Source organism: Styela clava, chromosome 5 (genome assembly GCF_964204865.1).
Source record: "Styela clava chromosome 5, kaStyClav1.hap1.2, whole genome shotgun sequence".
Classification (NCBI taxonomy): Eukaryota; Metazoa; Chordata; class Ascidiacea; order Stolidobranchia; family Styelidae; genus Styela; species Styela clava.
In genome coordinates, this window is record NC_135254.1 from 567,513 (window position 1) to 583,542 (window position 16,030).

At 38.6% G+C, this 16,030-nt stretch overlaps 1 long non-coding RNA gene across 1 annotated transcript; it reads right to left on the minus strand.

Annotated features, from left to right (window-relative positions):
- Positions 1 to 12,195: 12,195 nt before the first annotated feature.
- On the minus strand, positions 12,196 to 14,335 carry LOC144422959 (uncharacterized). The gene is made up of 2 exons (XR_013475487.1): positions 12,811 to 14,335; positions 12,196 to 12,603 (listed from the first exon to the last, which is right to left on the minus strand). It is a non-coding gene; the product is annotated as an uncharacterized LOC144422959 (long non-coding RNA).
- Positions 14,336 to 16,030: the final 1,695 nt, after the last annotated feature.

The following is a 16,030-nucleotide window of genomic DNA, read 5'->3' on the forward strand; positions in this document are numbered from 1 at the left end:
CCACTTATACTTGCGAAACCTGCATTTCTAGCCACTTATATTTGCGAAACCTGCATTTCTAGCCTTTTATACTTGCGAAACCTGCATTTCTAGCCACTTATACTTGCGAAACCTGCATTTCTAGCCACTTATACTTGCGAAACCTGCATTTCAAGCCACTTATACTTGCGAAACCTGCATTTCTAGCCACTTATACTTGCGAAACCTGCATTTCTAGCCACTTATACTTGCGCAACCTGCATTTCTAGTCACTTATACTTGCGAAACCTGCATTTCTAGCCACCTACACTTGCGAAACCTGCGTTTCTAGTCACTTATACTTGCGATACCTGAATTTCTAGTCACTTATACTTGCGATACCTGCATTTCTAGTCACTTATACTTGCGATACCTGCGTTCTAGTCACTTATACTTGCGATACCTGCGTTTTAGTCACTTATACTTGCGATACCTGCGTTTCTAGTCACTTATATTTGTGATACCTGCATTTCTAGCCCCTTATACTTGCGAAACCTGCGTTTCTAGCCACTGATACTTGTAATACCTGCATTTTTAGTCACCTATACTTGCAAACCTGTATTTCTAGTCACTGATACTTGTAATACCTGCATTTCTAGTCACTTATACTTGCGATACCTGCGTTTTAGTCACTTATACTTGCGATACCTGCGTTTCTAGTCACTTATATTTGTAATACCTGCATTTCTAGCCCATACTTGTAATACCTGCATTTCTAGTCACTTATACTTGCGAAACCTGCATTTCTAGTCACTTATACTTGCGAAACCTGCATTTCTAGTCACTTATACTTGCGAAACCTGCATTTCTAACCACTTATACTTGCGAAACCTGCATTTCTAGTCACTGATACTTGTAGTACCTGCATTTCTAGTCACTTATACTTGCAAACCTGCATTTCTAGTCACTTATACTTTCGATTCCTGCATTTCTAGTCACTGATACTTGTAATACCTGCATTTCTAGTCACTTATACTTGCGAAACCTGCATTTCTAGTCACTTATACTGGCGAAACCTGCATTTCTGGTTACTTATACTTGCGAAACCTGCATTTCTAGTCATTTATACTTGCGAAACCTGCATTTCTAGTCACTTATACTGGCGATACCTGCATTTCTAGTCACTTATACTTGCGATACCTGCATTTCTAGTCACATATATATTTGTTATACCTGCATTTCTAGTCTCTGATACTTGCGATACCTGCATTTCTAGTCACTTATACTTGCGATATCTGCATTTCTAGTCACTGATACCTGCGGTACCTGCCCTCCTAGTCATTGATACTTGTGATACCTGCATTTCTAGTCACTTATACTTGCGATACCTGCATTTCGAGTCACTTATACTTGCGAAACTTGCATTTCTAGTCACTTATACTTGCGAAACCTGCATTTCTAGCCACTTATACTTGCGAAACCTGCGTTTATAGTCACTTATACTTGCGATACCTGCATTTCTAGTCACTGATACTTGCGATACCTGCATTTCTAGTCAATGATACTTGCGAAACCTGCATTTCTAGTCACTTATACTTGCGAAACCTGCATTTCTAGCCACTTATACTTGCGAAACCTGCGTTTATAGTCACTTATACTTGCGATACCTGCATTTCTAGTCACTTATACTTGCGAAACCTGCATTTCTAGTCACTTATACTTGCGATACCTGCATTTCTAGTCACTGATACTTGCGATACCTGCATTTCTAGTCACTTATACTTGCGATACCTGCATTTCTAGTCACTGATACTCGTGCTACCTGCATTTCTAGTCACTGATACTTGCGATACCTGCATTTCCAGTCACTGATACTTGCAATACCTGCATTTCTAGCCACTTATACTTGCGAAACCTGTATTTCTAGTCACTTATACTTGCGAAACCTGCATTTCTAGCCACCTATACTTGCGAAACCTGCGTTTCTAGTCACTTATACTTGCGATACCTGCATTTCTAGTCACTTATACTTGCGATACCTGCGTTTCTAGTCACTTATACTTGCGAAACCTGCATTTCTAGTCACTTATACTTGCGATACCTGCGTTTCTACTCACTTATATTTGTGATACCTGCATTTCTAGCCCCTTATACTTGCGAAACCTGTATTTCTAGTCACTTATATTTGTGATACCTGCGTTTCTAGCCACTTATACTTGCGAAACCTGCATTTCTAGTCACTTATACTTGCGAAACCTGCATTTCTAGTCTCTTATACTTGCGAAACCTGCATTTCTAGCCACTTATACTTGCGAAACCTGCATTTCTAGTCACTGATACTTGCGATACCTGCATTTCTAGTCACTGATACTTGCGAAACCTGCATTTCTAGTCACTTATACTTGCGAAACCTGCATTTCTAGCCACTTATACTTGCGAAACCTGCGTTTATAGTCACTTATACTTGCGATACCTGCATTTCTAGTCACTTATACTTGCGAAACCTGCATTTCTAGTCACTTATACTTGCGATACCTGCATTTCTAGTCACTGATACTTGCGATACCTGCATTTCTAGTCACTTATACTTGCGATACCTGCATTTCTAGTCACTGATACTCGTGCTACCTGCATTTCTAGTCACTGATACTTGCGATACCTGCATTTCCAGTCACTGATACTTGCAATACCTGCATTTCTAGCCACTTATACTTGCGAAACCTGTATTTCTAGTCACTTATAATTGCGAAACCTGCATTTCTAGTCAGTTATACTTGCGAAACCTGAATTTCTAGTCACTTATATTTGTGATACCTGCATTTCTTGCCACTTATAATTGCGAAACCTGCATTTCTAGCCACTTATACTTGCGAAACCTGCATTTCTAGTCACTTATACTTGCGAAACCTGCATTTCTAGTCACTTATACTTGCGAAACCTGCATTTCTAGTCACTTATACTTGCGATACCTGCATTTCTAGTCACTTATACTTGCGATACCTGCATTTCTAGCCACTCATACTTGCGAAACCTGCCTTTTCTAGCCACTTATACTTGCGAAACCTGCATTTCTAGCCACTTATACTTGCGAAACCTGCATTTCAAGCCACTTATACTTGCGAAACCTGCATTTCTAGTCACTTATACTTGCGATTCCTGCATTTCTAGTCACTTATACTTGCGATTCCTGCATTTCTAGTCACTTATACTTGCGAAACCTGCATTTCTAGTCACTTATATTTGCGATATCTGCATTTCTAGTCACTTATACTTGCGAAACCTGCATTTCTAGTCAGTTATACTTGGCGAAACCTGCATTTCTAGTCACTTATACTTGCGAAACCTGCATTTCTAGTCACTTATACTTGCGAAACCTGCATTTCTAGTCACTTATACTTGCGAAACCTGCATTTCTAGTCAGTTATACTTGCGAAACCTGAATTTCTAGTCACTTATACTTGCGATACCTGAATTTCTAGTCACTTATACTTGCGATACCTGCATTTCTAGTCACTTATACTTGCGATACCTGCGTTCTAGTCACTTATACTTGCGATACCTGCGTTTTAGTCACTTATACTTGCGATACCTGCGTTTCTAGTCACTTATATTTGTGATACCTGCATTTCTAGCCCCTTATACTTGCGAAACCTGCGTTTCTAGCCACTGATACTTGTAATACCTGCATTTTTAGTCACCTATACTTGCAAACCTGTATTTCTAGTCACTGATACTTGTAATACCTGCATTTCTAGTCACTTATACTTGCGATACCTGCGTTTTAGTCACTTATACTTGCGATACCTGCGTTTCTAGTCACTTATATTTGTAATACCTGCATTTCTAGCCCATACTTGTAATACCTGCATTTCTAGTCACTTATACTTGCGAAACCTGCATTTCTAGTCACTTATACTTGCGAAACCTGCATTTCTAGTCACTTATACTTGCGAAACCTGCATTTCTAACCACTTATACTTGCGAAACCTGCATTTCTAGTCACTGATACTTGTAGTACCTGCATTTCTAGTCACTTATACTTGCAAACCTGCATTTCTAGTCACTTATACTTTCGATTCCTGCATTTCTAGTCACTGATACTTGTAATACCTGCATTTCTAGTCACTTATACTGGCGAAACCTGCATTTCTGGTTACTTATACTTGCGAAACCTGCATTTCTAGTCATTTATACTTGCGAAACCTGCATTTCTAGTCACTTATACTGGCGATACCTGCATTTCTAGTCACTTATACTTGCGATACCTGCATTTCTAGTCACATATATATTTGTGATACCTGCATTTCTAGTCTCTGATACTTGCGATACCTGCATTTCTAGTCACTTATACTTGCGATATCTGCATTTCTAGTCACTGATACCTGCGGTACCTGCCCTCCTAGTCATTGATACTTGTGATACCTGCATTTCTAGTCACTTATACTTGCGATACCTGCATTTCGAGTCACTTATACTTGCGAAACTTGCATTTCTAGTCACTTATACTTGCGAAACCTGCATTTCTAGCCACTTATACTTGCGAAACCTGCGTTTATAGTCACTTATACTTGCGATACCTGCATTTCTAGTCACTGATACTTGCGATACCTGCATTTCTAGTCACTGATACTTGCGAAACCTGCATTTCTAGTCACTTATACTTGCGAAACCTGCATTTCTAGCCACTTATACTTGCGAAACCTGCGTTTATAGTCACTTATACTTGCGATACCTGCATTTCTAGTCACTTATACTTGCGAAACCTGCATTTCTAGTCACTTATACTTGCGATACCTGCATTTCTAGTCACTGATACTTGCGATACCTGCATTTCTAGTCACTTATACTTGCGATACCTGCATTTCTAGTCACTGATACTCGTGCTACCTGCATTTCTAGTCACTGATACTTGCGATACCTGCATTTCCAGTCACTGATACTTGCAATACCTGCATTTCTAGCCACTTATACTTGCGAAACCTGTATTTCTAGTCACTTATACTTGCGAAACCTGCATTTCTAGCCACCTATACTTGCGAAACCTGCGTTTCTAGTCACTTATACTTGCGATACCTGCATTTCTAGTCACTTATACTTGCGATACCTGCATTTCTAGTCACCTCTACTTGCGAAACCTGCATATCTAGTCACTTATACTTGCGATACCTGCGTTTCTACTCACTTATATTTGTGATACCTGCATTTCTAGCCCCTTATACTTGCGAAACCTGTATTTCTAGTCACTTATATTTGTGATACCTGCGTTTCTAGCCACTTATACTTGCGAAACCTGCATTTCTAGTCACTTATACTTGCGAAACCTGCATTTCTAGTCACTTATACTTGCGAAACCTGCATTTCTAGTCTCTTATACTTGCGAAACCTGCATTTCTAGCCACTTATACTTGCGAAACCTGCATTTCTAGTCACTGATACTTGTAATACCTGCATTTCTAGTCACTTATACTTACAAACCTTCATTTCTAGTCACTTATACTTGCGAAACCTGCATTTCTAGTCACTGATACTTGTAATACCTGCATTTCTAGTCACTGATACTCGCTATACCTGCATTTCTAGTCACTGATACTCGCGATACCTGCACTTTCAGTCACTAATACTCGCGATACCTGCATTTCTAGTCACTGATACTTGTATTTCCAGTCACTGATAACCTGCATTTCCAGACACTAATACTTGCGGTACCTGCATTTCTAGTCACTGATACTTGCGAAACCTGCATTTCTAGCCACTTATACTTGCGAAACCTGCATTTCTAGCCACTTATACTTGCGAAAACTGCATTTCTAGTCACTTATACTTGCGAAACCTGCATTTCTAGCCACCTACATTTGCGAAACCTGCGTTTCTAGTCACTTATACTTGCGATACCTGAATTTCTAGTTACTTATACTTGCGATACCTGCATTTCTAGTCACTTATACTTGCGAAACCTGCATTCTAGTCACTTATACTTGCGATACCTGCGTTTTAGTCACTTATACTTGCGATACCTGCGTTTCTAGTCACTTATATTTGTGATACCTGCATTTCTAGCCCCTTATACTTGCGAAACCTGCATTTCTAGCCACTTATATTTGTGATACCTGCGTTTCTAGCCACTGATACTTATAATACCTGTATTTTAGTCACTTATACTTGCAAACCTGTATTTCTAGTCACTTATACTTGCGATTCCTGCATTTCTAGTCACTTATACTTGCGAAACCTGCATTTCTAGTCACTTATATTTGCGATACCTGCATTTCTAGTCACTTATACTTGCGAAACCTGCATTTCTAGTCAGTTATACTTGGCGAAACCTGCGTTTCTAGTCACTTATACTTGCGAAACCTGCATTTATAGTCACTTATACTTGCGAAACCTGCATTTCTAGTCACTTATACTTGCGAAACCTGCATTTCTAGTCAGTTATACTTGCGAAACCTGAATTTCTAGTCACTTATATTTGTGATACCTGCATTTCTTGCCACTTATAATTGCGAAACCTGCATTTCTAGCCACTTATACTTGCGAAACCTGCATTTCTAGTCACTTATACTTGCGAAACCTGCATTTCTAGTCACTTATACTTGCGAAACCTGCATTTCTAGTCACTTATACTTGCGATACCTGCATTTCTAGTCACTTATACTTGCGATACCTGCATTTCTAGCCACTCATACTTGCGAAACCTGCATTTCTAGCCACTTATACTTGCGAAACCTGCATTTCTAGCCACTTATATTTGCGAAACCTGCATTTCTAGCCTTTTATACTTGCGAAACCTGCCTTTTCTAGCCACTTATACTTGCGAAACCTGCATTTCTAGCCACTTATACTTGCGAAACCTGCATTTCAAGCCATTTATACTTGCGAAACCTGCATTTCTAGTCACTTATACTTGCGATTCCTGCATTTCTAGTCACTTATACTTGCGAAACCTGCATTTCTAGTCACTTATATTTGCGATACCTGCATTTCTAGTCACTTATACTTGCGAAACCTGCATTTCTAGTCAGTTATACTTGGCGAAACCTGCATTTCTAGTCACTTATACTTGCGAAACCTGCATTTCTAGTCACTTATACTTGCGAAACCTGCATTTCTAGTCACTTATACTTGCGAAACCTGCATTTCTAGTCAGTTATACTTGCGAAACCTGAATTTCTAGTCACTTATAATTGCGAAACCTGCATTTCTAGCCACTTATACTTGCGAAACCTGCATTTCTAGTCACTTATACTTGCGCAACCTGCATTTCTAGTCACTTATACTTGCGAAACCTGCATTTCTAGTCACTTATACTTGCGATACCTGCATTTCTAGTCACTTATACTTGCGAAACCTGCATTTCTAGTCACTTATACTTGCGATACCTGCATTTCTAGCCACTTATACTTGCGAAACCTGCATTTCTAGCCACTTATACTTGCGAAACCTGCATTTCTAGCCACTTATATTTGCGAAACCTGCATTTCTAGCCTTTTATACTTGCGAAACCTGCATTTCTAGCCACTTATACTTGCGAAACCTGCATTTCTAGCCACTTATACTTGCGAAACCTGCATTTCAAGCCACTTATACTTGCGAAACCTGCATTTCTAGCCACTTATACTTGCGAAACCTGCATTTCTAGCCACTTATACTTGCGCAACCTGCATTTCTAGTCACTTATACTTGCGAAACCTGCATTTCTAGCCACCTACACTTGCGAAACCTGCGTTTCTAGTCACTTATACTTGCGATACCTGAATTTCTAGTCACTTATACTTGCGATACCTGCATTTCTAGTCACTTATACTTGCGATACCTGCGTTCTAGTCACTTATACTTGCGATACCTGCGTTTTAGTCACTTATACTTGCGATACCTGCGTTTCTAGTCACTTATATTTGTGATACCTGCATTTCTAGCCCCTTATACTTGCGAAACCTGCGTTTCTAGCCACTGATACTTGTAATACCTGCATTTTTAGTCACCTATACTTGCAAACCTGTATTTCTAGTCACTGATACTTGTAATACCTGCATTTCTAGTCACTTATACTTGCGATACCTGCGTTTTAGTCACTTATACTTGCGATACCTGCGTTTCTAGTCACTTATATTTGTAATACCTGCATTTCTAGCCCATACTTGTAATACCTGCATTTCTAGTCACTTATACTTGCGAAACCTGCATTTCTAGTCACTTATACTTGCGAAACCTGCATTTCTAGTCACTTATACTTGCGAAACCTGCATTTCTAACCACTTATACTTGCGAAACCTGCATTTCTAGTCACTGATACTTGTAGTACCTGCATTTCTAGTCACTTATACTTGCAAACCTGCATTTCTAGTCACTTATACTTTCGATTCCTGCATTTCTAGTCACTGATACTTGTAATACCTGCATTTCTAGTCACTTATACTTGCGAAACCTGCATTTCTAGTCACTTATACTGGCGAAACCTGCATTTCTGGTTACTTATACTTGCGAAACCTGCATTTCTAGTCATTTATACTTGCGAAACCTGCATTTCTAGTCACTTATACTGGCGATACCTGCATTTCTAGTCACTTATACTTGCGATACCTGCATTTCTAGTCACATATATATTTGTTATACCTGCATTTCTAGTCTCTGATACTTGCGATACCTGCATTTCTAGTCACTTATACTTGCGATATCTGCATTTCTAGTCACTGATACCTGCGGTACCTGCCCTCCTAGTCATTGATACTTGTGATACCTGCATTTCTAGTCACTTATACTTGCGATACCTGCATTTCGAGTCACTTATACTTGCGAAACTTGCATTTCTAGTCACTTATACTTGCGAAACCTGCATTTCTAGCCACTTATACTTGCGAAACCTGCGTTTATAGTCACTTATACTTGCGATACCTGCATTTCTAGTCACTGATACTTGCGATACCTGCATTTCTAGTCACTGATACTTGCGAAACCTGCATTTCTAGTCACTTATACTTGCGAAACCTGCATTTCTAGCCACTTATACTTGCGAAACCTGCGTTTATAGTCACTTATACTTGCGATACCTGCATTTCTAGTCACTTATACTTGCGAAACCTGCATTTCTAGTCACTTATACTTGCGATACCTGCATTTCTAGTCACTGATACTTGCGATACCTGCATTTCTAGTCACTTATACTTGCGATACCTGCATTTCTAGTCACTGATACTCGTGCTACCTGCATTTCTAGTCACTGATACTTGCGATACCTGCATTTCCAGTCACTGATACTTGCAATACCTGCATTTCTAGCCACTTATACTTGCGAAACCTGTATTTCTAGTCACTTATACTTGCGAAACCTGCATTTCTAGCCACCTATACTTGCGAAACCTGCGTTTCTAGTCACTTATACTTGCGATACCTGCATTTCTAGTCACTTATACTTGCGATACCTGCGTTTCTAGTCACTTATACTTGCGAAACCTGCATTTCTAGTCACTTATACTTGCGATACCTGCGTTTCTACTCACTTATATTTGTGATACCTGCATTTCTAGCCCCTTATACTTGCGAAACCTGTATTTCTAGTCACTTATATTTGTGATACCTGCGTTTCTAGCCACTTATACTTGCGAAACCTGCATTTCTAGTCACTTATACTTGCGAAACCTGCATTTCTAGTCTCTTATACTTGCGAAACCTGCATTTCTAGCCACTTATACTTGCGAAACCTGCATTTCTAGTCACTTATACTTGCGAAACCTGCATTTCTAGTCACTTATACTTGCGAAACCTGCATTTCTAGTCTCTTATACTTGCGAAACCTGCATTTCTAGCCACTTATACTTGCGAAACCTGCATTTCTAGTCACTGATACTTGTAATACCTGCATTTCTAGTCACTTATACTTACAAACCTTCATTTCTAGCCCCCTATACTTGCGAAACCTGTATTTCTAGTCACTTATATTTGTGATACCTGCGTTTCTAGCCACTTATACTTGCGAAACCTGCATTTCTAGTCACTTATACTTGCGAAACCTGCATTTCTAGTCTCTTATACTTGCGAAACCTGCATTTCTAGCCACTTATACTTGCGAAACCTGCATTTCTAGTCACTTATACTTGCGAAACCTGCATTTCTAGTCACTTATACTTGCGAAACCTGCATTTCTAGTCTCTTATACTTGCGAAACCTGCATTTCTAGCCACTTATACTTGCGAAACCTGCATTTCTAGTCACTGATACTTGTAATACCTGCATTTCTAGTCACTTATACTTACAAACCTTCATTTCTAGTCACTTATACTTGCGAAACCTGCATTTCTAGTCACTGATACTTGTAATACCTGCATTTCTAGTCACTTATACTTACAAACCTTCATTTCTAGTCACTTATACTTGCGAAACCTGCATTTCTAGTCACTGATACTTGTAATACCTGCATTTCTAGTCACTGATACTCGCGATACCTGCATTTTCAGTCACTAATACTCGCGATACCTGCATTTCTAGTCACTGATACTTGTATTTCCAGTCACTGATAACCTGCATTTCCAGACACTAATACTTGCGGTACCTGCATTTCTAGTCACTGATACTTGCAATACCCGCATTTTTAGTCACTTATACTTGCGATACCTGCGTTTTAGTCACTTATACTTGCGATACCTGCATTTCTAGCCACTGATACTTGTAATACCTGCATTTTTAGTCACTTAGGGTGGAGATCAAAAACCTCACTTAACTTAATCCTAGATTAAGACTAATCTCGGATTAGTTAAACTCGGTTTAACTTCGAAAGTTAACCGGAGATCAAAAACCTAGTTTAGCGGTTACTTAACTAATCCTAGTTTAAGTCGGACGCCACGAGGCATTTCACCGAAACGTCGTGGCATGTTGCTCTTTGACCCTGTATTTCCATGGTGATGGCTTCGTGAACTGTCGTCTGCGACCCAAAGAGGTTATATAGTCGCTTTGCTACAGCTGAAGAGAGCCGATTAAGGAGTGTTTTTTTCAGCTACAGAACAGATCGCGCTAAAATAGGTATAAAGAAGGTCTGTACTTCAGGCAGGCGCGATCCTAAAACCTGTAAGACATGCAAACCTGCGTTTAAATATAAACGATATAAAATCGCCCATGAATGTTACTTTCTCTATTGCATTATTTTTACTAATTCAGTTTAGTAATGTTTTTTCACTTGTGTGAGTGAACAGGCACAAGCCTTTTTCTCGTGGTCCATGTCGGTGTTTCTTTTATTTTTATTCATGTTCTGTGTTGTAGACGTAAGAGCAAAATAAAATTATAATTGTACAAAATGGACGTAATTGATATTTTGGAAATGATAGACAGTGAGGAATTAGGCGAGGAGAGACAAGTGATTTCAAGGTCATATTTGAGAGACGTACAAGACCCATTCCAATTACTTAACGAGAATGAGTTTACACAACGGTACAGGTTTTCGAAAGACAGCGTGCTTATTTTACTCGATATTATAAAAAATGATACTGGAATGGTTGTCCGCAAGCATTCCCTCCCACCAATTCTTCAACTTCTCACCGCACTGCGTTTTTTCGCTTGTGGTCATTTTCAGATGACAGATGGCGACCTGATGGGAATGAGTCGACATACTGCTCGGAGATCTATCCATAGAGTTGCGACTTGTTTTGCCAAGCAGAAACGTAAATTTATTGATTTTTTGGGTCAAGATCTTTCCAAAGTTCCAATCTGTCATTGGGGCGATTGACTGCACGCACGTGTCAATTCAGTCGCCAGGGGGTGAAGATGCAGAGGTGTTTCGTAACAGAAAAGGGTATTTTTCCATAAATGTACAGGCGATTTGCGATGCCAACCGAGTGATTACTAATATTGTGGCAAGATGGCCTGGATCCACTCATGACTCTAGGATTTTTGCCAACAGCATCATCCACGATAAATTAGAGAGAAATGAAGTTGATGGATATTTGTTGGGGGATAATGGCTACCCTTGTAAACCATATTTGTTTACCCCTCTCCTAAACCCTACAAGTGGCAAAGAAAATCGCTACAACAAGGCGCACATCCACACCAGAGCTAGGATTGAGCAGTGTTTCGGTATTCTGAAACAAAGATTTAGAGTCTTGCAGAGTAAAATGAGGACAAGGCTGGACAACACCCTAACCATTATAGTGGCAGTTGCTTGCTTGCATAATTTTGCCATGAAAACAAATCAGCCATTAGAACACGATCTTGCCATAGCTACAAGCGATGACACAGAACCAAGTCAACACATACAGTCTTCCCAAGCAGGTCATCTTGCACGTGCAAACATTATTGACCAATACTTTTGATCTGTAGCTAGCTTAGCTTATAATAGGTAACATAAAAGGTGTTTCAAAAGTAAGTATACATTTTTTATTTCGATTTTCTTTTTAGGTACTCCTCATAGAGCGTTCATTTCATCAGTAAACATAGTTATGGATAAGTAGTAAATTTAGGTATTGTTTGCATATTTATCAACACACAGAATGACAAATACGGTAGATTAACCGAAGGATTGAGGTGCAAACCTGCTGTTTGGCATATAAATCAGTTAGGCAAACTCAGCACCTCTTCAGCGAAGAATTTAGAAATAAATTCGGCTCAGAATGTTTTCCTCGGAGCGTCCACTCCTTGGTCTTCCTGATCTTTGTGCATCAACTACAAATCCAGTTTTCATAAATTTACAACAAATCGCATAAAATATTTGTGTTGAAGGAGATCAATAATTCCAAATTATCTGTTGAAGAGGCCCCGACTACGAATTACTAATTTATATGCTTCTTGCAAAACAGCAATTTTGAACCTCATTTCTTGGGTTAGTCTCCTTGTTGTAATTCCGTGGGTTAATAAAAATGCAAACAATACCTGTATTTTTCTACTTATCCATACTATGTTTCGTGAAGGAATCAACGCTCTATGAGGAGTACCTGAAAAGCAAATCAAAATTGAAAGTTTATACTTATTTTTAAGATACCCTATTTTTCATTGTGTACATGGTGTTGTTTTTAGTTATCCACCAGTTTGCACGTTCTCAGTTCATGTTTATTAAATATTTTGTCAAGTTTGTTCTGTTACCAGCTTTTTTTCTACATTTATGATTTCTTTCGTAATTTCCGAGGTATAGTTCAAGTCGATTTCACAATTTAGCCCCATATGTAATTGCGCAGCCAAAGCACTTCAAAATCAGATTATGTCACTATAGCATGTCAAAAAGCAAACCTTAAACACATCAATATTTGGAGGCCAGTTGTATCTAATCAGTAATACCTATGTCGCAAGAAACGCGACATCTATTGGGGTCCTGCAACGGTCCTACCTTAATATTGATGACAGTTTTAGATTATGACGAGAAGCCGAAACACTGTGGGATCCAAATTCATAAAAACTAGAAGGACGCAAAGTATGGGAAAACATATATCTCAGTACATCCACCAAAATAATTAACAATCTTGTATCAATCTTGTTTTAATTAACCATTTTGCAACAAAAACAAATAAAACAATAAAATCCTTCATTCTAACTTAGCTATTTTTTTACGGTAATACTCCATTTTTATATCATGCTCTTCCCTTCTCATTTTCCTCTCCTCCGCCATTGCCTCCAACTTCTCTGTCAACACCCTTCTTCTCAAATCATCCATTGTGCTGCTACACTGTCTATCTAGATATAATGTTATGTTGCTACAACTAATATTTGCTGCCATTACGTGATATAAAAACTAAAAAACTGCTTTCAATTTTAATGCCTACCTGCCTTTAGGTCTGTACTAATATTCACAATAACAAAAGCTCAAATTAAATACTGCTTAAATTTTAAATACTACCGCTGTTCTGTTTATCTGAGTACATTGTAAAGTTGCTACTGCTGCGCTACTTAATCATGGGGTGATTTTGAAACATACATTGCAAAGCCGTGAACCTCCTAAACATGTGAATAAACTATAGACAAGATCTGAACAAACAGCGATAGCCTGTTGTGGGAATATGTTTTGAATCTGGATAGCAATTATCACTAGATTACCTGTACTCAATGTCTGCAAAACTGCTGATTCGTTACCTGAAAAACAGAAATCGAATTAAATACATTTCAATGTACTAGACCTCAAACTGTTAGTCAACCGTCAAAATTCAGTACCAAAAATCGCTTCTGCAATGAGACATGATATGAGTGCTCCATGAGTAAAGCTTTAAGTTATAAGTAGCAAGAGCAAGTTTCTCATTCATGCAGATATTGATTGAATGACCCACAAGTCTTCGTTTCATAATAAAAATTTTAACCCATTCATAAAAAAGGTTTGCCATCATAGTTCATTACACTTTGTCAAATCCAGCTTTGTCTGATATGGAGTGTCTGAGTAATCTTTTTTAATTGAACTTACCATCTGAGAAAGATGAAGATTCCTCAGCTACTAAACAAGTGTGTCTGAAAAAAATGGGAATTCTGATCACACCATGTCATCAGTTAAACTGCAGATAGTGATGAAACAAATGAAGAATTAGTTTTAGGCGATGAATATATGTGTATTGCATGTATTATTACAAAATGATTTTATATCTGCTCATTAAGATTCCATTACATTTGCACCCACAGACATTTACACCCGTAATTTGAACCCACGACAATTCAGCTGCATACTATTGCACTTATGGAAATTAGTTTCTTTTACGGATATTTGAACTCATACTAACCCTAACCCATGGGTTATAGCACCCGCATATAGATTGAACTTGTGGATTTACGGGTGCAAATGTACGGTCACCGCTCATTAATATTGTAAAAGGCTGGTTGATAAAATTATGAATACCAGTATTATTAAATTTATGTGAAAGCTATAAATACCGAATCCTCTGTAATAAGTCGTTAAATTTGCACACGTACGCGAAATACATTTCATGAATACAGGAGAAGAAAGCAAAACTGGTATTTCTGGGTTAGAAGAAGCATGAAAAACCACTATATTGTGGTGCCACATCACTTTAATGCCACCAATTAAAAGCAGTAAATGCTGTTAATAACATACATGTTTGTTCTTCGAGCGAGCTTTCAATTTGATTGTCATCATCGAAGTTGTTCGCAAGGCAATTTATTTGTCTAGGAATGAGAGCTGAAAAAAAAGGTGAAAATTAACATTTCAATACCAAATAGAGACATTACTACGATTATTTACATATCCTAAATAATCAGTATGTGAATTCCATAATATGTATTCATAATAACACACTTCATATGTTGCATCACTTTGCGTACGCCATATTTGGAACACACCTACAGCAAATAACATACCCTCAACTTTCTCGCTGAGTTCATCGGTGGGTACACCAGGCCCACCTACTGTCTGCCTCAAATGGCGTTTGCGTTGGGCATTGTCTTGCTTTACTTTGTTTTTGATGTTTTTCCACGCATCCTTCAGATTTTTTTCAGTTCGGCGACACAAGGTGCCAGTTGCATTGAATTTGGCTTCGATTTGCTTCCAAGCCAAATTCTTTTGCACAACTGACACCTTGTCCGTTCTTTTTGACTCCACTTGGGGATGTTCGCTAATTATCTGGACAAGGAGCTGCTTTTCGCTATTGACAAAATTCGCTGACCTAGCCATTACTTTACTGCTTTATGGATAAATTATCGATTATTAGACACTGTAATGAATACAGGAATAAGAATATTATTTTCTGTATTTTGATAAACTATACCGGTACTGGTACAACCTAAGCCAAAATGAATCTTCAAAAAAACTGCTACAAAAATAAAGAAACACAATAGGCTACTTATACAAACACAAAAATATATTAATACGCCAAGAACGGTACCGTACCGAACGTCGTCTATTTACCTACCTTACTGGTTTTGTTATAGTAGTAGAGCCCAATTCCACGTTGTAAAAAATTTTGTTCGGCTATAGTACAGTAGTACGTACCGACTGTACGGTACCGGTACCAGTACAGCCGCAGTCTACAGCAGTTACGGTACCGGTACCACCGCAAATGCTGCATATCGCAGCCTCGTAGTACCAATATACAATTATTTTTTCGTCGTGACGCTTGCACAGAGTTCCCTGCTACACATTCTGTCGCCACTGAATACAATA